The sequence below is a fragment of the Chrysemys picta genome, chromosome 17, assembly GCF_011386835.1.
Source record: "Chrysemys picta bellii isolate R12L10 chromosome 17, ASM1138683v2, whole genome shotgun sequence".
Classification (NCBI taxonomy): domain Eukaryota; kingdom Metazoa; phylum Chordata; order Testudines; family Emydidae; genus Chrysemys; species Chrysemys picta.
Genome location: NC_088807.1, coordinates 7,789,586 through 7,811,387, shown reverse-complemented (window position 1 = coordinate 7,811,387; position 21,802 = coordinate 7,789,586). Strand labels below are relative to the sequence as shown.

Sequence of the window (21,802 nt, the reverse complement as noted above, 5' to 3'; positions counted from 1 at the left end):
GGAATCTAAGGTTTGTGAGGCGTGCAAAGCTGATTGCCCAGAGCAGGACAGTAGAGCTGCTGGGTCATCTACACAGCGACCTGTTTTTTTCAAGAAAAGCTTTTATTGAACGGAGTGAAAATTAAACTGACACGCAGTAAAGGCGCCTTCTGTTTAATGGCATTGTGTCAGCATCCCTTTTTGTGAAGAAAGTACGGGTAGCCCCGAGTGTTCATCTGGGGCACGCGGAGGCCCTGCTTACCGCTAATGCTAAATATCCCATGGACCGTGTGAGAATGAAAGTGTTTAGCATCCCCGCGAGAAGCAGGGTCAGTAACCAAGAGAACCTGTTTTTGGGACAGTTACCCAAAATGCTTGTCCTGGGGTTTGTGGATAATGATGCCTTTAGCAGAAGTTACACAAAAAATCCCTTTCATTTTCAACATTATGATATTAATTTTTTGGCCTTGTATGTATATGGTGAACAGATACCAACCAAGCCTCTGCAACCAGACTTTGAGGCAGGACGCTGCGTGAGAGAATACATGAATGTGGTACAGACAGCTGGTAAACACACAAAAGATCATTCTCTGTTAATCGACCGTGAGGAGTTTACACTGGGTTACACCTTGTTTGCCTTTTACCCGTCTCCCGACCAGGAATGCGCCGATCACTATTCCCTGATTAAAACCGGGAACCTGAGAACACAAATACGTTTTGGGAAGGCTTTAACCGTCACCGTCAATATGATCATGTATGGGTTTTTTGACAACGTCATAGAGATAAATCAGAGGAGAAACGTTCTGTTTGACTATATGTGAACATGGACACCGTGCAGCTCTCACATGTCTTATCAATGGCCCATTACACGAAAAAGAATTTCTTAGATGTGTTCCTTTGTGATTGGCTCCCTGGCAGCAAGCTATCTCAGAGACCCCTAGCTTTGGTGGTCAACACGCATCCACGCAACCAACTTGGTGAACACTGGCTCGCCTTATATCTGGTGGAGCGTAACCGTGGAGAGTTTTTTGACTCATACGGGAACCCCCCAAACAGTGTGTTGTTTCCTAAAAGCATTATGAAATTTTTAAACAAAAATGCCACAGACATTGTGTTTCACAATAGACAATTACAAGATCCCTGCTCTGTCGCCTGCGGCTATCACTGCGTGTTTTTCTTACATCATTGTAGCAAGGGTTTATCTTTTGACCGGATTTAAAAATTGTATTCTAACGACTTAGTGCAAAACGACCAGATGGTGATGAATTTTGTAAAAACTAAATTTAAATTCTTGGGCATGCCTAGCCTTGCTCAAAACATGTTTCAACAAGCCCAGACATGCGTATCTTGCAATGATTTTGGTAGCCATGTTATCCAATATTCTCAGGCATAACAGACAATGTTTGTTTGGCATTATCCAACACATTTTTTATAAAGTAACTTTTCCCACAGTTGCTAGGCCCCGCACGAATTGCAGAAAAGGGGTGTTTCCACCTTGTATCCATTTTAAAAGCCATGGGGCAGGGTTTTAAACCCTTCTCCTAGGACCCTCTTGTTGTAAACGACTTTCTGTGTTTTATTAGGGGTTTTTGTCTCTATTTGCCATTGATTTTTGTTCCTTACGATAGAGGGCTGCTGCACCTCTATTTTTTTTTTCAGGTGTTTTCTCACAGGCCCGTGCAATAGTCCAGGACTAGATCTTTCAGACTGTCAAAGTTGATCTTTTCACAGTTTGCTACGTTCAGGGTAAAACCTTTGACTTTCATACAGGCCTTTCCTCTCTACAGCTTATACCCGTATGTTTTCGGGCCTGCCAACACAAACTGGGTGATGTGTTGATCTGGCGGGATCTTGCTCGTGAGGTCCCCTAAATAATCCCCCAGAGGTGATTCCAGTCACCCTCCCTTTTCACAGATCTCACCGAGTCAGTGTCATGGTACAGGCACTGCTCTTGCAACCTGTCTAGCAGGTTGTATAGTTCTAAGCGGGCGTAACCAGTGGTGAAACAGGCTATGAAAACATTGGTATTTCCAGAGACTGAGTACTAGTCTTTTGCATGCTTCCAATAAACTCACAGGATGAAACCTCCTAGTGGGGGGGAAAACAGGTACTGAAAGAGTTCGTCAGGGTCTCTCACGATGCTGCTATTGGGTAGGTTTGTTCTTTGGCCGAATTTACCCCACAGAGAATTTAAAAACAGTTTAGCGATTGGTGTTTAGCGGGGTTAAACCTGATTTCGTGTTGGCGTAAATGCACGCCTTCTTTCTGGTAGAAATCGTTAATGTTCTGATTTTGTTTTTCTTTGTCTGTGCACCAGCTGGGATACCCTGAAGCCTCTTGTTTCTGGTGGAAGTGTAATTTTATGTACTCTGAAAACAGTTCATCAGATTTTTCATTAAAATGCCAGATTGCATATATTTTAGCCACTGTGTACCCCTTCGCTATGGCCGCATTCAATTCCACCGTGCACCAAGTCCCCAGGATGGCCCTCTCCTCGTCAGTAGGGTGCCACATCTCCCGCTGCTCGGTTTCAGCACAGGTTTGTCATAGCGGGAACATAAGCTTGTTACCCATTCTGACAGGTAACAATGGGGAAAAGAAGCCTCGTGGGGGGGGGTACATTTTAACTTTTGCAATTCCAAAATAATTTGCAAGGGGTCCAAATTTGTCATAAAGTATATTGGGGTGTCCGATAGAGTATTCTTGGGTTTTGCTTACGAAAGGGTACAGGCTGGTAAAATCATAATAGTGAATTTCTTCCCTGGGGTTAGGTTTGTAATATAGGCGGATATCGTTTGTCTATACACAGTTTTATCTCAGTGAATTTACCAGGTCCTCTCTCTACTATATCTCCCTTCTCCGTCATTTTCATAATCTCTTTTCTGTATAGGATACAAGCCTGTCTCAAAATTTTGACATCTGCTCACAGTAATACGCGAGCTCTTTCTGCAAGTCAAACATCTCATACCTGTGGTCCCGATACCAGTCGAGAAACTCTGCTTTTTCCCTGGGCATCATGCTTTCTACACCATAGTGCTCCACGCCGGGCATAGGCCCCATGTAATTTTGATTTTTCTCAAGTGTTAAAAAAATGTGGAAAATACCCTTTGCACCCTTCAAACCCCATCGCCTTCAGGAGCTTGCTAAGCTTCATGGGCAAGAAGTTTAAAGAGTCTATAAAACAAATCCCCAGGACCTTAACTTCCACATACATTAGTTTACTTCCCTGAGTGATCAATTCTAGGCACATCTTTTCCTTCAATAACTGTCTAACGATGAAGTACACATGGTAACCTTTGGAATTGTGCGCTAGGAATATGTAGTCCTGGAACTCTTTGCCAATAAAGGTCTTAACAGCCATAGAAAGACACTCATCGCCCTTAAACTCCCAGGACTTTTCCGGCTTTAGGGACATAGCAAAAATGTAATTGGCAGTGTGCAACCCAGTCTCCTGCGTGTATTCAAAATCATAAAAAAATATACTTTTCTGAGGATTCAGGCTTTCTAAGGCTGTCCCCTCACCATTCTCTAACTTAATCCTATTAGATTTCTTACAAAAAGTCTTTTTCTTAAGCAGGGTTCTGTCACTTTTTGTGCGGACCAGACGGTCAACATAACTCTGTAAGCAGGCATCTTCCGGTTTGGGCATTTTCTTTAAAACATGATCAGGGTCTCCACTGAATTGCACAGCATTTATCAAGGTCACCCCTTGCATTAAATGTTCTTGGGTTAGGCACAGAAATTGCATAGCATAACCTATGGCAATAATAGTGTTCAATAAGCTTTCCAAACACAGCTCAGCACACAGGCCCCGGAGCTTGCAGTTTATATCCATTGAAGTCCAAGTCACACGGTCATGGTGCCGGGGGGCTGGTGCATCTATGACACAGCCCTCAGAATCTTCAAAAAGCTTTTCCCTAAGACAGTGATTAAGAACAGCGCAAACAGCAACGCGTACAATAGTCCGCATAATTTTTTACGCTCACGACGTGGCACTGGCTCAGCGAGTTCCATGCCAAACCTCCTCCTAAACTCATAGCCATCATCCTCAGAGTTCATCTTCGCTGCTTGATGCAATACTGACCAGGGCCTCCGGGTCCTCTAGAAAGGCATCGTTGAGCTGTCAAGAGATTTTTAGACAAGAAACAAGTGTAAGTTCCCATTGCTTGTTTTTAGATTTACACAACCCCAGGTTCCTAACGCCATTACACCCCATCATCGACTGTCGCTTCTTAATCATTCATTTACCTGAGCGATGTCTTTTCCATTCACCTTGTCCGCTGGTGACTCCCCCAAGCCCTGATCCCCTTCCTCCTCCAAGGTGGTGGACGATGAGAGGCCACCATGCTCATCGGGGTGTGTCATGAGCGGTTGGGCTTCGGGTTTGGCTTCTGGCATATCCATCAATGGCTGGGCCAAAGGAATCCCCTCGGCTGCTCCCTCATCCTCTTCAGAACTGTCGCTGCTGTAACGTTTTCTCCACACAAGTCCAAAGGTCCTTGGGGTTAAAACAAAGTCCTAAGTTCTCACGGGGGTGGCAAAGGAGTCCATGTTTCCTCTCAGCCTTTCCATGATTTCTAAAATACGTCTTCTTGGTAAGAGATGGCCTCCTCTGCCCAGCGCTGGGATTTATGGGGTGATGGTGCTGCATTCTGATTGGCAGAGGGCATTGGGAGGAGTTCTTAGAGGGGTCACACGACCCTCTTCTGGGTGGTTCACCCCATCCCAGAACCTGCCCTATTTTGGTCAAATCTCCTTTCGGAGCAATCCTCTGCAGCTGAAACTCATCGCGATTGGTATAGGGTGGTGGGAGGAGTTCTTAGAAGGGTCACACGAACCACTTCCGGACTAGTCACCCCACCCCAGAATTCCCCCCAATTGGTCAAATCTCCTCTCGGGGTGGTCCCCAGTGGCTGAAACCCCTCCTGATTGGTAGAGAGCAGTGGTAGGAGTTCTTAGAGGGCTGAGAGTAACAGGGGTGCCCGTTACCCTGGCACAGAAAGGGTTAAACACAGCAGGGACTGTTGGTCCCAGCTGTGCCCTGGGCTAGGCGGAGAAACTGGGGTTCCCCAGCCAGGATTTCCTAGCACCCCCCCTCCCACCCCCAGCACAGGCCTCACTCTCCTGTACAAACCCCGTTTGGCCTCCACTGCCATCCAATCGATGGCAAAGTCCATCTGGTGCATGAATGGGGACATGCGGGCGGCCACAGTATGGCCAACACTCAGCACCACACTGGGCTGTTCCCGCACGATCCTGGGGAGAGAGCGGGCAGCTCGTCAGTGCACAGGTGGCCTCGTTGCTGCCAGTGCGCTGCTGACTGCAGCCGCCCCATCCCTGAGTCACCCACCTCCTCTGGAACAGAGCCAGCCAAGAAAACATGGCACCAGGACAGATCACAGCCCAGGGCAGGAGAATCCAGGCCCATGCAACAGGTGCACGATTGGAGGACTGGGACATGGGGCCTTTCCCCTCTAGGGGGAGACAGCTCCAATCCAGCCCAGGGCAGAGGACTGGCTGGTTTATGGGGGTGGGGAATGGGACACGGTGCCTTTCCCCTCTAGGGAGCACTGGCCCCAATCTGACCCAGGCCACCAGTCTAGATGGAAGTGGGGTGGGAGGTGGGCAGACCCTGCCCACAGGATGTGGAGGGGAAGGGGGACACCAACTCGTAGAAGTCTGACGTGGAGATCTTGAGGAAGGTGCAGTCACGGTTGGCTTTGATGGTGAAGATGAGGGGCTCCCCGGTCAGCACAGCCAGCTGGCCCACCATCTCACCGAGCTGTGTCAGGAAGAGGCACACATCCGTCGCCTTGTCCATCATGCGCTGGTAGACGTGTAGGCAGCTCCACAGCACGAAGTGAAGGCTGATGTCCTCTTGAGCGGTGGGGCGGAGGATAGAGAGGAACGTCAGCCCCAGCACCAGGGTGAGGGGCAGGCCTGCCCCCAAGGTGCGCACCCACAGATAGGCGGCCAGGAGACCTGGGGGACAGCCTACAGCTCCGGCTGAGCCTGAACTCTCTGGAGCACCCCACTAACCTCGGCAGAGCCACAGCCCAGCATAAATTCCCCCAGTTCCATGGAAACCAACCTCTCCCCATTCCAGCTGTGCAGGGGTTTCATGTTTCCTAGGCCTGAGTCCCAGCACCCGGGGGGGAGGGAACGGGGGATTCCTGGTAGAGTCCACTCCGCAGGGACCGATGCACCGGAGACACTCACACAGGTGGGTCTATTAGGCAGCTGGAAGCCAGCATGGGAAGAGCTCAGGTCACCATAAGCGTGAAAGCACAGGCAGGTCCCATCAGCCCAGAGCAATGCCCTGCCAGCTGTCTCTGACGCCCTTTCTTAGGCCAAGCAGTGAGAGCTCCCAGCCTCTCCCAGAAGAGCTCTTTCCCCCCCGCTCCCACCCCCCCAGTCCTTTGGTCTCAAGCCAGGGTCTCTGCTCAGCTCCCCTCTGAAAGGCGGTGGGGCACTGGTTGCCAGTTGTCAATGTGCTGGTGACCGGGGTTTTCCATTGATAGGGGTCAGCCTCAGCCAGTCCTTTCTAATGACCACTTCAGTCCGCTCAGACAGTGAGGACACCCCCCGCCCCACGTCTCTCCGTCTGCCCTGACAGCAAACAATCCTTTCCCCTCACTGGGTAGCCATGCAAAATATAGGGGAAACGGAGGCAAGCGGGACTCAAAAATATTACAAAAAATTCCCATTTCGTTGCAGAGACTCCAAATGGGGAGAACACGAGGCTGGAGCTCAAAGGATCAGGAGGTGGCACAGCCCTGGCTCCCACCAAGACAAACTGTCCCATGCTCACCTGTCTCATGCTAACCGAAGGGTCCCCAACACCATATTGCAGATGATTAGTAACTACCCCCCTCTCTGGAAAGGCCGCACAGGGTCACTGCAGGGACTGGCTTATGCAGTAATCCCTGACAGGGAAAACGTCCCCGAACATGAGCTCACTGTGTGCAGCAGGGGGCGCTGGAGCCCAGAGGCCCAGACTTAGAGGTGCTGAGGCTGGTGGCTTGCCCTGCGGAGACCATGTGACCCCTGGGATCTGATGCATTACAGGGTCACCCCAGGATGCTATGCAAAGGGCACGGCTCAGCACAGACCCTGTGAATCAGTAACAGCCGGTCCCAGCATATAGTGCAGCACCACAAGCCAAGCACCTGACCTGCACAGCTGCGACTGCATGGGCCACATCCCAGGGAGGGGGGCTGCACTGCAGGGTGCCAGGGCTGTACAGTAGCTGGGCTGGCTGCTCCATCAGCAATGCTGCCCCAGGCCAGGTCTTGGGCGAGTAGGGAGAACCCCTCCCAGCCTGCCCTTCAGCTAGTAACTCCTCCCGCCTGCCACACACCCCACCCCTGCTGTCGGAGGGACCAATGGGGGCGGGGCAGGGCAGCCACACACAGCACTAGAGGAACTGGAAGCCAGCAGGCTCCCCACAGCTCAAACCAGGGGGAAATTCTTTCCCAGCCCCTCCCCCAGTCCAAGGACAGCGTCTGACCCCATCAGCCCCTCCACTCACCAGCCAAGACTTGCCCAGGGATGGCTGAGCCCCAAAGGTGCCAGCGCATTCCTGGGCAAGTATCAGAGCCTCCCATCCCACCAGGAGCTATGCTGCCTTGGGTCGGGGACCGTGGGCTATGCCAGCGGGCCAGCACTTCCACTGCCCACGGGTGAGACCACTACACTGCTCCATATCCCCCGGGAATACAATCCCTCCAGGAGACACCACACCTGGCCCCACATCCCAGGCATAACCCCCCAGCCGCCCCTCCTCACCATGCTGGTCTGGAGCTGATCCTCCACAAAGAACTTAAGCTTGGGCTGTGAGCCCATTGTGGAGAGAGATGCAGACAGAGCTTCAGTGCAGCAGGCAGGCTGATGCTGCCATCAAAGCCCATGGGCCCAGCCCTACGGCTGCTCCCCCAACATCTGGGCATAAGGATCTGACCATAGCACCTTTCATCCCAACACACTTTGCTGAGTGTGCAGTGTGTGCAGGGACCACTGGCTCACCACTGAAATGCAGCCACCTCTGGAGTGAGGCTGGCAGCTGTTCAAGGGGCACATAACAGTGCAGAAGTAGAAAGGACATTGAAGTGGAGGGCAAGTCGCCAGCAATCCTGGGACACTGTGTCGTGGGCAGGCCCCAGCAGGCCACACCTACCCAGACACATCCCAGAAGGCCGCTGGGCTCTGGAGAGGCTTCTGCCAAACCCAGTACCTCATCTGGGAAGAAGGTTCCCATGGGAGCTGGGGGATTCGTGGAGCTGGAACGTGACCTGGATGCTGGATTTAACATTCCCAAGTCAGAGGGGAGGGGCATCCTGCTGGGGCAAGTGGGGGTCCTGGGGAGGACTCTGACTGGGATGCCAGCCAAGGTGCCCTGCACTAGGGAAGTGTCCCAGCGCCCAGGAAATGGTGCTGGTCGGGAGGGTCTCTTCAGGTCCTTGTCCAGTCAGTGGACAACACCAGCAGGGGGAGCTCTCTGAACATGGGTGGCAGGGGTGGAACGATGGGGTTGAGAGGCTGGGAACTCGCTCACTCCAGTGACTGCCAGGCTGCAGAGGACAAACTGCCAGGGGACCCCAGCAAAGAACTGGACAGCACCTACCTCCTACTCATCCTGCGGTCAGACTCACTCTGCCCCATGTCTGCTGCTGGCCCCGCTCCCAGGCCCGTCCCCGAAAGGTGCCTGAGAACAAGCAGAGACGTTTGTGCTGTGCCCTTTGGGGGAAGCCAGGGTTGACCGTGCACAGCTCCCATGACCCCCTAGCACCATAGATCTCCTTACTCACCCTCCCAATAGTTTCCCTCCCTCACAGAGGGCCCCATTCCCCCCACCCCACCTCCCCAAGACAGCACCCTCCCAGACAGTCTGTTACCTCCTGCTGGTTCCTGGCTGGGAGAGCAGGTCACGGGGCAACATGGGGCTGGCCCTTCCCTCCCTGATCCTCACCCTACTGCCCTTGACCTGAACTGCAGACACACCTGGGAAGCAGCTGGTCCTGTGGGGCTCCCCACCAGTGCTAGCCCCACTGCTGGGGGAAGGAGTGTTGCTGCTTGACCATCTGTCAAAGGAGAAAGGTCACAGGCAGAGTCCAGACCCTGCCCACTCACCTCCTGAGCCAGTGGTGTCCCTGCCCCATTCCAGGGCAGATGGGCCCTCTGCACCTGCCCTCCAAGTCACCTCCTTGTCTATCACCAGACACAGGCACCATGACTCAGCCCCCAAGCCCCTGCCAGCCAGAGCAGAGTGCGGGGTGTGGAGGAGAGAGTCCCAGTTCACACTGTGGAAGTGGGCAATTTCCAGTTCAGGACAGGGCTGGGCACCGGGGGTCAGGCCTGTCCTGAGATGCAAGGGCTGCTTCCCAGCATGGGCAGACTGGTACCCATGAGTTAGCCTGGTTCCAATAGCAGCGGGGCCATGGCAGATTGTTGACTCCCACTTGAGGATGTTCCCCGAGGGTGAGTGGGATTGTACTCTGGCGGCCACCCGCACACTGGGGCCACGCTGCTACTGTTAGCGCACTAGCTTGAATAAAACTGGGCCTCTGTCCACCTGGCTAGAGAGCAACCTCCTAGCTGCTGTGTAGATAGACCGGGGTGACCAACCTGAGCCTGAGAAGGAGCCAGAATTTACCAATGTGCATCGCCAAAGAGCCACAGTAACACATCAGCAGCCCCCCGTCAGCTCCCCCCACCCACCAGCAGCACCACGGATCAGCGCCTAACTCTCCATCCCTGCGCTTCCCACCAGCCGCGATCAGCTGTTTTGTGGTGTGCAGAAGGCTCAGGGGGAGGGGAGGAGGAGGAGGAGCAAGGACACGGCAGACTCCGGGGAAGGGGCGGGGGCCTTGGGGGAAGGAGTGGAGTGGGGCTGAGGCCTGGGACAGAGCCAGGGGTTGAGCAGTGAGCACCCTGTAGCACACTGGAAAGTTGGCGCCTGTAGCTCCAGCCCTGGAGTGTTTCTAGTGTAGACATACCTTGATGAGACTCAGGCCTTTTAGACGTACAATAGAAGGGTTAGAACAGTTCTGGAGAAGGGAAACTTCTCGAGTATTCATGTAACAACAGTCATCACCAAGGATCAAACCCAGGACCTTGTAACTGTATGACCCACTACGGTTTGAGCTAAGGGACGAACTCCCATAGGTAGGAGCTGTAGCAGAACGAGACCCGTGGTGGACCAGCCCCTAGAGGACACATAACACACACTGATCAAAGAGATACACAGAGAAAGCTTAAGTGAGTATTAACCAGGTGATGTGTGGACACACACCAGGCTTTTAGGGCCGAATGTATTGCTGACTGATTACAGGCTCAGTTGAAAGTTGTCAGATAGACGGGGCTTAAGGGATCAATGGAGTTAAAGGGAGAAGACACCTGCTGGGTTTCAGTAGATCATCAACTTCGTTTTCTGGTAGGAAGAAAGGACGGCCCTTGTGGCTAAAATGCTAGGCTAGGACTCCAGTGATCAAGCTTCCATTCCCAGCTCTGTCCTAGAGTCCCTGTGTGTGTGGCCTTAGGTGTGTCACTTAGGCCAAGGTTTTCAAAATTGCCTTGTGATTTTGGTTGCCTAACCTGAGACCTTAAAGGGGCCTGATGTTCAGAGGGTGAGTGCTCAGCACTTTGGAAAGTCAGGGCCCTTTTAAGAGGTCTCAAATCACGAGACACTTTAGAAAACCTTAGCCCTGCAGATGTTGACCTGCTGTAATTGTCCTGCCTCTCTTTCTGTGGCGAAATGTTACATTTAAATACCAGACTGAGACCCCACAGATAAAAGAGCAGTTGGAGATGCGTAAAGATGTCTTTCTGCAGGTACATGGAAGGGGTTTATTTGGGCTTTGAGGGTTTTCACACAGAGCACACAGAAAACTCTAAGCCTGAGGATTCTCAGCGTATCCAGGGTTTACCACTGACTTCAGTGGGAGCAGAATCAGTCCAACACAAAGTGCTTTTGAAAATTCGACTGTATCATGCTTAGGTGTGTGACGCCCCCACTGTACATCAGAGTTCTGCAGTTAAGGCACGAGCCAGAGATCCAGGAAGTCAGATTTCAGAGTAGCAGCCGTATTAGTCTGTATCCGCAAAAAGAACAGGAGTACTTGTGGCACCTTAGAGACTAACAAAGGTATTTGTGCATAAGCTTTCAGAGTTTGGTTCCCATCTCTGCCCCAAACTCAGTGTGACTTTGGGCAAATTGCTCAGTCTCTTTGTGCACCGGTTCCCCACTTGTAGAAGGAGGATAATAATCCTTACAAACCCCTGTGCGGAAGGGAAGGAGAAATTCATTAATATTGAGGAAAGCTTCAAAACTCTGAAATATCAGCGTGTCTGTGGGCTTCACCACACTTAGCCTTAACATGTCTTAATCTGTAGGCATTCTAGTGGGACAGCCAGCCACTCTGAAAAAGCAAGATCACTCTGCGGAACCAGTGACCTTAATTTTGGGTGGCCTTTCCATTCTTGCAGAAATAACCCATTTCCTCTGATTGTTCTGCAAGGCAGCAACAGTGAATTTTGCTCCTTCGTGAATTCAACTCTATTCACTTAACAAAATGTTCTTCTGATCCCAAAAGGGACAACCACATAGCCAGGTCAATATTACTTTGGATCTTATCCAAGATACCACACTGCCAGCCAATCCTTTAGGTATCTAAAACTAAGGGTTTTATTATAAATTAAAAGAAAAGAAAGAGAAGAGAGTTGTTAAATGATCAAAGCAATCCGATACATATGACTTCAAGGTCCATATATCTGGTTCTTAGCAGCGTCGGTGAGTTTGCTGGCTTGTAAAGTCCCTCTGGAACACACCGAAAGCTTAGCTGGGTCTATCAGACCTTTGTTCAAAGCTCCTGTTTGTAGAGAAGTTACTCCAGAGCCGGTGAGAAGCAGGATTGAAGACAAAATGGAGGTGATGCAGCTGCCTTTTTTCTATCCTTTTCCATGTGGCTTGTACTTCCTCTGTCCCAAATTCAAGCTCACAGCACATGGGCATGGAAAGGTACTTAGAGTCCCCTGTCTATAGGCATGTCCCTACATGTCCTGCTGACTCCTGGGCATAGCCCCTGGCTTCTCTCAATGGGTTCATTGTAGAGCTCAGCGGTTCTCAAACTTTAGCAACCTCAGGATCCCCATTTTGATTTAAAATTTTTCACAGACCCCCAAGCACCCGCTCAGCCCCAGGCCCCAACCCCATTCCATCCATTCCCCCAAGACCCTGCCCCACCCCACCTCTTCTTGCCCCAGCTCCACCCCTGCTCCTTCTCTTCCCTGCCTCTTTCCCCCCCTCCCCTGAGTGCCCCCATCCCCTCCCCTCCCCCTCCCTCCCAGAGCCTCCTGCATGCCTGAACAGCTGTTCCCCAGCATGCAGAAGGCACTGGGAGGGAGGTGGAGGACTTGGTCAGAGGGGCCTGTGGACCCCCTGGAGTGCCCTCACGGACCCCAGTTTGAGAAACGCTGGTATAGCGGATTACCCTTGATGGGCCATCCAACAGACTGGATAGTGCTGATGCCAATCTGTCTGGGGGTGTCACCCAGAAACACATGTAACCCCTTTGGGGTTTAGAGAGCATGGCCCCTTTACATTTTTTTCCTAGGGAGGAGGGGAAGAGTAAAAAAAAAAAGGGAGGGAAACTTCAGGGGGCAGCGCTGGAGCTCCAGGGAGAGGGAGAGGCAGCTGGAGGCCCTGGAAAAGTGAAGGAGAGAGAACCTGCCTGAAGCCTGAGAAGGACAGGGCCGATCGGGGACAGAGGGTGGGGGGTAATAGGCACCTATATAAGAAAAAGCCCCAAATATCAGGACTGTCCCTATAAAATCGGGACATCTGGTCACCCTATCGGGGACAGCCCAGGACAGGACCCAGGAGGAGCACTGTGCCAGGGAGGAATCGCCCGAGAAGGACAGGCCGGAGCTGGACCCAGTATCACTGCTGCCCAGAGCTGCATGGGCCTGTGAGTACTGGGGTTACCATACGTCCGGGTTTCCCCGGACATCTCCAGCTTTTGGGTCTTTAAATAGCCGTCCGGGGTAATTTGTAAAAAGCTAAAAATGTCCGGCTGATTTGTCTTGAGTACCCCTCACTTAAAAACTATTTGCTTACAAAATCAGACATAAAAATACAAGTATCACAGCACAGTATTACTGAAGAATTGCTTATTTTCTCATTTTTACCATATAAATTATCAAATAAATCACGACTTCCAGATTGAGAAACACTGGTATAGTATATAGAGCAGTATAAACAAGTCACTGTCTACGATGATGGTTGCATATGCTTCAATAACACTGCTCTACAGCCAAAATGCTTCTGAAATAAATGTAGTCAAACTTTACTAATTCTGGGTCACTGAGAACGAAAATGATGCTTAAAAGTGTTGATTGGCTCTAGTTTTCAATATATGCTACTGGGTCAGTATATACGACCCTTGACTTGGGAATGGCGGAGGATAAGTGAGTTATAAAGGGAAGGGATCTCAATTTAAACCAGAAATGACTAAAATACATCTTTGACTGGATCTATGAATAAATCTATGACTGGGTTTGGACAGTACTTGCTTTTTAGGCAAAACAATGAATGATGCAATCTGAAGCTGGTATTGCGTCATACATGAGATGAATTGCATCATGTTATTCCTAGAAGTCATGGATGATGCAATCATAACGAAGCTTACATCACTCTGCTGAACAAATTGCCCTATATCAGCTCTAGAAATCAGACAGTGTCGTGCTCTCTTATTTGTCAGTGTTTGATTTTGCAAAGGGACACATTTCTGTTTAGCCAAAGTGAGTAGAGATGCCTCGTATTTCTGTGAACAGTGCAGATAACTTCTGCTATGTTTGTGGTGAAGTGACTTTTGCATCACAAAAGCGCAGTATAACCACTATGGTTAAGAAAGCCTATCACCTTTATTTTGGCTGCAAAATTGGAGATCAGGACAAGAGGTGGGCCCCACACATATGCTGCAACAATTGTGCAACAAATCTTCGCCAGTGGTTGAACAGGAAAAGGAAATCTATGCCTTTTGCAGTGCCAATGATTTGGAAAGAGCCAACAGATCATACCAGCAATTGTTACTTCTGCATGGTGCATCCAGTTGGGAAAGGTGTGTCAAAGAAGAAAAAGTGGACTGTGCATTATCCAAACATTCCATCAGCTATACGCCCACTACCCCATGGAGAAGGACTGCCGGTTCCTGATGCACCAGAATCATTCTCACTTGAGTCAGATGAGGAAGAGGAAGAGGATGAAACTTCTGGTCCTGAACTATCAATGTCACAGGACCCACATTTTCTCCCATCCTCCTCCTCTGAACCACACCTCATAACACAAGGTGAACTGAATGACCTTGTCAGGAATTTGGAACAACCCAAGAGTAAGGCAGAGCTGTTGGGCTCCAGACTACAGCAGTGGAATCTCCTGGCAGGTGATGTTAGGGTTTCCATGTTCCGTGACCGTCAAAAGGACCTTGTCCCATTCTTCTTCATGGAAGGTGATCTTGTAGCCTGCAACAACATCGATGGTGTGATGGCAGCCCTCAGCATTGTTCACGATCCAGATGAGTGGAGACTGTTCATTGATTCATTGAAGACAAGTCTTAAAGCTGTTTTACTGCAGAATGGCAATGTTTTGCCATCAATTCCAGTTGGTCATGCAGTCCATATGAAGCAAACCTATGACAACATGAAACAACTTTTGAGGTGCATAAACTATGACCAACATCAGTGGCAGCTTTGTGGCGATTTGAAGGTTGTTGCTCTCTTGCTTGGTCTGCAGACTGGATACACAAAGTGCTGCTGTTTTCTCTGCGAATGGGATAGTCGTGCAAGAGATTCCCACTACATCAAGAGAGATTGGCCACTCTGACAGTCATTGGAGCCTGGGAGGAAAAGTGTTCAGCATCCACCACTTGTTGAATCAAGGAAGATTTTGTTACCACCCTTACACATCAAGCTGGGTCTGATGAAGAACTTTGTCAAGGCCATTGACAAAACACAAGCAGCTTTCAAGTACCTCCGTGGAAAATTTCCAAGGTTAAGTGAAGCTAAGATAAAGGAAGGTGTCTTTGTTGGCCCTCAGATTCGTGAACTTCTTCGAGATGATGCATTTGACCATGCACTGCGTGGCAAGGAAAAGACGGCATGGAAAGCCTTCCAGTTAGTGGCAATAAATTTTCTCGGAAACAACAAGGCAGAAAACCACAGGTTGTTGGTGGAAAACCTCCTCAAGGCATACAAAAGCCTTGGTTGCAACATGTCACTAAAGATACATTTTTTGCATTCTCATCTAGATTTTTTTCCAAAGAACTGCAGAGCAGTGAGCGACGAGCACGGCGAGCGATTTCACCATGACATTGCAACAATGGAGAAACGCTATCAGGGCAAATGGAGCCCATCAATGCTTGCAGACTATTGCTGGACAGTGACAAGAGATGCTCCATTTAATGAATACAAGAGACAAGCCAAGAAGCACCGAGTAGACACTGAATGGGACTAAACTATGTACAGAATAGTTTTTTGCCTTTTGTTTCATAATACATTTTATTTATATAACCCTTTTGCTGATTTTTAAAGTGTTACATAAACAGGACAGGTGTTTCTATATCTATATCAAAGTTACACACATTTTTACACAATATCAGGCAAACCAGCTTGGATCTCTCACTATCCATTTCTCTGTACTAATTGTGCTCTGCATCATTTCACAAAAAAGTTATTTAACTGAGCTTGACATTTGTCATTATACTGAGACTTCTAAAAATACCCTTCTAGAAAAACTTCCATTTGGCTTCCCAGTAAAGAAAAGGACTTTATATAGCTTGTTTATTTGAACTTCGAGGCCTATACAGTCCCTGAAATGACACTGCCTTGGTTAGTGTTGTGCCCCATTTCTCACAGTACTCATGATGGGTTGGATTGTCACAGCCCAGCTCAGCCACACAAGGGAGTAAATATTATCTTTTCCAAGTAGACCCCGCTGATATGGGGATGCCCCTTTAAAGGAAGGCCCCGGGACAGGTATGGACAGGGGAGTCCCTCCAGTGGAGGGAGAGGTGAGTGTCAGAGGTAGGGTTACCATACGTCTGGATTTTCCCAGACATGTCCGGCTTTTTTTTCCAAAAAGCCGAACATGTCCAGGAAAATAGGGAGGCATGGTAAGGGGACCGCCTCCTCCCCGGGCTCCAACTTTCCCGGCTCCTGCCGCTCTCCACCGCGGCGGGGACCGAAGCAACTTCCCCAGCGCAGCAGCCAGGGGGTGGGAGGGAGGAGAGGGAATGTGGGGTGCTCGGGAGGGGGCGGAGTTGGGGTGGGGAAGGGGAGGAGTTGGGGCGGGGCGGGGGCGGGGAAGGGTGGAGTTGGGGCGGGGACGGGGAAGGGGAGGAGTTGGGGCGGGGTCGGGCCGGGGAAGGGCGGAGTTGGGGCGGGGGCGGAGTTGGGGCGGGGGCAGGGTCCCATGGAGTGTCCTCTTTTTGCACTATTGAAATATGGTAACCCTAGTTAAGAGAAACATCTCCAGCTAGGAGTTTTAAATGAGAAGTCTGAAGAAAGGAATGATTGAAAAGATAGCATAGATTGGGGGTCCGAAACTGAGAGACAGAGCTTTTCACCTCTAGAGCATCAGTTCCAGTATTGTCACACACGTGGGGGACCAGCTGGCTTATGGGGAGCAAGGAATGGGATAGAGGGCCTTTCACCTCTAGGACACTGGTTCTGATCCAGCCCCACGTGAGGAGCACTGGCTGGCTCTTGGGAGGCAGGGAATGGGACACAGGGCCTTTCCCCTCTAGAGCAGTGGCTGTATCTGACATTGTGTCAGAGATGATGGTTAGTTTAGGGAATGGGATGAAGAGGCTACAACAGCAGTTCTAATCCAGTCCCAGGTTGATGGTATTTTTACAAAAAAAACCTGCCAAATATTAAAACTATTTTAAAGGCAGCTGGGTCTCGAGGGTGTCCATAATGAACAAGACCAGCAGATGTCTTCAACTTACCTGTATCTTTAATAGGGTGAAGGGTCGGGCTGCACTTCAGTCCCTATACCAGGAGGCCATGAAGGTAACACTGGGTTTGATTCAACAAGGTGAGGCCTACACTGGACGTTTTTATGTCCGGTGTAACTTCCCACCCTCACAGCTCCAGCAGTGTAGAAAGGACACAGATTGCTGCCTGGGTTTTAACCAGCATCTCCTGTGGACCTGTAGTTACACCACTGCACTAGGACCCAAGAGACCTGGCTTCTATATCTGGCTCTGCCAGAGACCTACTGTATAGTTGTGGGCAAGTTCCTGTGCCTCGGTTTCATTCTCACTCTTTGTCTAGCTAGACTGTTAGCTCTGCGACAGGAAGGGGGTGTTTGTACAAAGTAGCACTGCACAGGTGCTACTGTCATCATAATAGACTTGCTGAGAGCAGGTTAGATCCGCAGTCTGCAACTTTTTTTCATTTGCAGGCCCCTAAATTTTTTGAATGGAGGTGCGGCCCCCTTTGGAAATGATAGACAGTCTGCAGACACACACACACACCCTGATGGACCTCAGGTTGTAAACCATTGTTCTATGGTAACAACAACCTTTCGCAGACCCCTTAGACATAGTCTGCGAACCCCCAGGGGTCTGCGGACCACAGGTTGAAAATCACTGGGTTAGATGAATTTTATGGTGGCTAAAATGCCCAAACCCTGTCCAGGACAATGTTGACACAAGAATAAAAGAGGATAAACTGGCCAGGAATAAATCTAGGCTGGAAACGAGAAGAAGGTTTCTAACACTAACCCAACCTTCCGGCCTTCCTCCTGTGGTTTACTCATCTGGAGTGGGCCAGATTTTGAAAGATCTATCTCCTAGTGGGGTCTAGGTGCCTGGACTTAGTGCGACCCAGGTCTGAGGTTCTCACGGTGCCGGAAGGTTTAGAGAGAGGTTCTGGAACAGCCTCCCAATAGGAATAGTGGGGGCAAACAACCTAACTACTTTGAAGCTGGAACTTGGTAAGTTTAAACTAGGCTGTCAATTAATCGCAGTTAACTCACACAGTTAACTCAAAAAAATTAATTAAATATTTGTGGATGTTTTTCTAAATTTTCAATATTGATTTCAATTACAACACTGAATACGAAGTGCACAATGATCACTTTATATTATTATTTTTTATTACAAATATATGCACTGTAAAATGATAAACAAAAGAAATAGTATTTTTCAATTCACCTCATAGAAGTCCTGAAGTGCAATCTCTTTATCATGAAAGCGTAACTTACAAATGCATTCAAAAACGAAACAGCGTGGAACTTTAGATCGTACAAGTCCACTCAGTCCTATTTCTTATTCTTAGCCAATCGCTAAGACAAACAAGTTTCTTTACATTGATGGGAGATATTGCTGCCTGCTTCTTATTTACAATCTCACCTGAAAGTGAGAACACATGTTCGCATGGCACTTCTGTAGCCGGCATTGCAAGGTATTTCCATGCCAGATATGCTAAACATTCGTATGCCCCTTCATGCTTCGGCCACCATTCTAGAGGACATGCTACCATGCTGATGATGCTTGTTAAAAAAATAATGTATCAATTAAATTTGTGACTGTACTCCTTGTATGTCTCCTGCTCTGTTTTACCCGCATTCTGCATATATTTCATGTTATAGTAGCCTTGGATGATGACCCAGCAGATGTTCATTTTAAGAACACTTTCACAGCAGATTTGACAAAACGCAACGAATGTGAGATTTCTAAAAATAGCTACAGCACTCGACCCAAGGTTTAAGAATCTGAAGTGCCCTCCAAAATCTGAGAGGGACGAGGTGTGGAGTATGCTTTTAGAAGTGTTAAAAGAGCAACACTCTGATGCGGAAACTACAGAACCTGAACCACCAAAAAAGAAAATCAACCGTCTGCTGGTGGCATCTGACTCAGATGATGAAAATGAACATGCGTCAGTCCGCACTGCCTTGGATTGTTATCAAGCAGGACCCGTCAGCAGCATGGACGCATGTCCTCTGGAACGGTGTTTGAAGCATGAAGGGACATATGAATTTTTAGTGCATCTGGCATGTAAATATCTTGCAGTGCCAGCTACAACACTGTCATGCAAACACCTGTTCTCATTTTCAGGTGATATCATAAGCAAGAAGCAGGCTGCAGGCAGCATTATCTCCTGCAAATTGTAACCAACCTTGTTTGTCCGAGTGATTGGCTTACCAAGAAGCAGGGCCGGCGCAACCCATTAGGTGACCTAGGCGGTCGCCTAGGGCGCTACAATTTGGGGGCCGGTGACCGCGGCGGCATTTCGGCAGCGGGACCTTCCGCCGCCTCTGTGGGGGGCGGCATTTCGGGGCGGGGCCTTCTGCCGGCGAGGGCGGCAGAAAACCTGGCGGTGCTCCTGCCAAGAAGTAGTTCATGGTTTTATGCCTGGCAGGAGAGAGTGACCCCCGCTGAACCCCCGCCCGCTCCCTGCTTTCCCGCGTTTCCTGTCCCCCCCCCCGGTCAGTGCTGGTGGGTGCTGCCGCTGGTTGGATCCCTGCTCGCCAGCTGGGGGGGGGGGGGGGGGGCAGTAGCTAACGACGGGGGGGGGGGGGCGCCAGGCTGGGGGCAGGGGGACGATGCAGCAGGCAGGGCCCTGCCCCCGCCCCGCTTCTGGCCAACACCGGTTGCGAGGGGGGGGCTCGGGCGCCGCTCCCGGAATGACGTCAGCGGGTCGGAGGGGCGCAGAGGGGAGTCTCTGCGCGGGGCGGGGGGGGCAGGATGACCCCGGGGCCCTCCCTTACCTGGAGCTCGAGAGGGTGGAAGCGCCCCAGGGCAGGCTGGGAGGTGTAGTTCCTGAAGCGCCTCGGACCGGAAGTGAGGGAACCGGCTGCCCCAACAACGGACGCTTCCCTCCCGCCGGAAGCGGAAGACAGCCTGTCTGCCCGCCCCCTCTCCCGGGGCCTGCTGGGAAACGTAGTTCTTGCTCCCTCACGCTCCCTGATTGGCCGCCGCGGCCCCTGGGGCTCTGCTCCCGGGCGGGAAACGGGACGCGCCGGGGCTGGAGGGGCGTGGCTAGCGATGGGGAGGGGCGGGGCTCAGGGGGTTCCCCCCTTTGTGCGTCGGGGAGGGGGGGAAATCCTCTCCACGGCGTTGTCTGCGCGGCCCTTTGGTGGGTACAACTTTTGTGGTTCAGGGGTGTGAAAAAACACATCACACACATACACACCACAACGATAAACCGACAAAACGCACCAGTGTGGACAATGCTTTGTTGGCGGGGGGAGGAGAGCTCACCGCCTCTGGCTGGGGGTGGATTTATTTTGTCGGCGGGAGAGTCTCTCCTGCCGCCAAAGAGGGGCGACACTGCTCACCTTTTAGCGGCACGGCTGTCGTGTCACGTCTGACTCCGAGAGTGATAAAATTCTCCCCCACGTCTCCCTGATTGTCACCGACGGGATACAAAATCCAGTCAGCAAGGAGTCCGGTGGCATCTGAAGAAGTGGGTTTTTTACCCACGAAAGCTTACGCCCAAATAAATCTTTAAGGCGCCACCGGACTCTTTGTTGTTTTTGTGGATACAGACTAACACGGCTACCCGCGATACTTAAAATCCAGTCAGGTTTCTCTCCTTTTCTCTCCAATTATTGACCCTTCCTCTAGTCTCGTCCTCAGATTTTCCCCCATTGTGATGACAGCTGTGCACTGAGTGCAGTTTGTCATTGAGCTGGCTACAGCAACATGCAGCTCCCTTTCTTGAGTTGATAGTTAAATGAACACTTTCTCCAGATTTCCACCCCTCTCTCTCTCTCTTTAAAGACTGAACATTGATATCAGCTGTCAGATTTTGCCTTTTTCTGAGTAATTATCAAATGTTTGTTAAAAAGCATTGTGGGTTTCGAGATGTTCCCCTCTTTAGTTGCAGCAAGTTCTCCTTTTTTGGACGGAATTTGTTGCCTTGAGCCATTCTCCATCTTGGCAGTTGCAGGGGTTTAAATGGTCAACTTTCCCGTCTCATTTGATACTCATTTCTTTATCTCCATTCAAATGTTTGCTGAAGAAAGTGACTTGTCCCGTATTTAATACACATCAAAGCCAGAGGCTTCCCCGTTGTGGGGGGGAAAGGTGTCTCCCAGCTGTTCACAGGACAGTTGGCTGGACCCTTTTCTTTTCCTCAGGGGGCACAGGATGAGGGTTCACTCTCTGACTGGCTCTTTCTGCCCAGGCAGTGCCCAGAGTGGCTGAGAATCCCCACGCTGCCGTATTAGCCCCTCACTTTCCCCTCACCATGTTCACCAGCAGTATCCCAAACCCCCATGACGCATGGTCTCTGTGAGGGGTTGCTTCCCCCAGTGCTGACATGTATTCGCCTCTGGGGTGGGTTTCTGTTGGCCATTATGTGTAAGTCACTCTTCCATGCCATCTGTTCTCCTGTTAAAGAAGCATCACCCAGGGCTACCTCCACCTGTGTGAATGGTTGGCATGGATGGCTAATAAATGGATATGCAGTTTTCAAATGTTGATATGAAACCACAGATTGTGCTTCTTTCCCCCTTTTCAAAAGTGTGGCAGCTTCAGGTTTTGAAGGGAAAATTGTTGCTGTGAATCCTTCTCAGAATATGGGGAGTGAGCAAGGGGGTTATACCGACTCTCCTAACAAATCATGGCCAACCTTTGGGTTATGTTCTTTGATACATTAAGAAAGAAGGAACAGAATTCAAGAGTAAGACTCAGCTCCTAAGATCCTGGTTCACCTAGGGTTACCATATTTCAACAATCAAAAAAGAGGACGGGAGGAGCCCCGCCCCCGTCCTGTCCTAGCCCCGCCCCCGTCCTGTCCTAGCCCCGCCCCTGCC

The 21,802-nt window shown here is 50.4% G+C and overlaps 1 long non-coding RNA gene across 1 annotated transcript; it reads right to left on the bottom strand.

The window, feature by feature from the left end:
- Positions 1–410: 410 nt before the first annotated feature.
- On the bottom strand, positions 411–19,968 carry LOC135976152 (uncharacterized). The gene is made up of 4 exons (XR_010593360.1): positions 19,751–19,968; positions 8,603–8,683; positions 4,228–5,856; positions 411–4,099 (listed from the first exon to the last, which is right to left on the bottom strand). It is a non-coding gene; the product is annotated as an uncharacterized LOC135976152 (long non-coding RNA).
- Between the last annotated feature and the right edge of the window lie 1,834 nt (positions 19,969–21,802).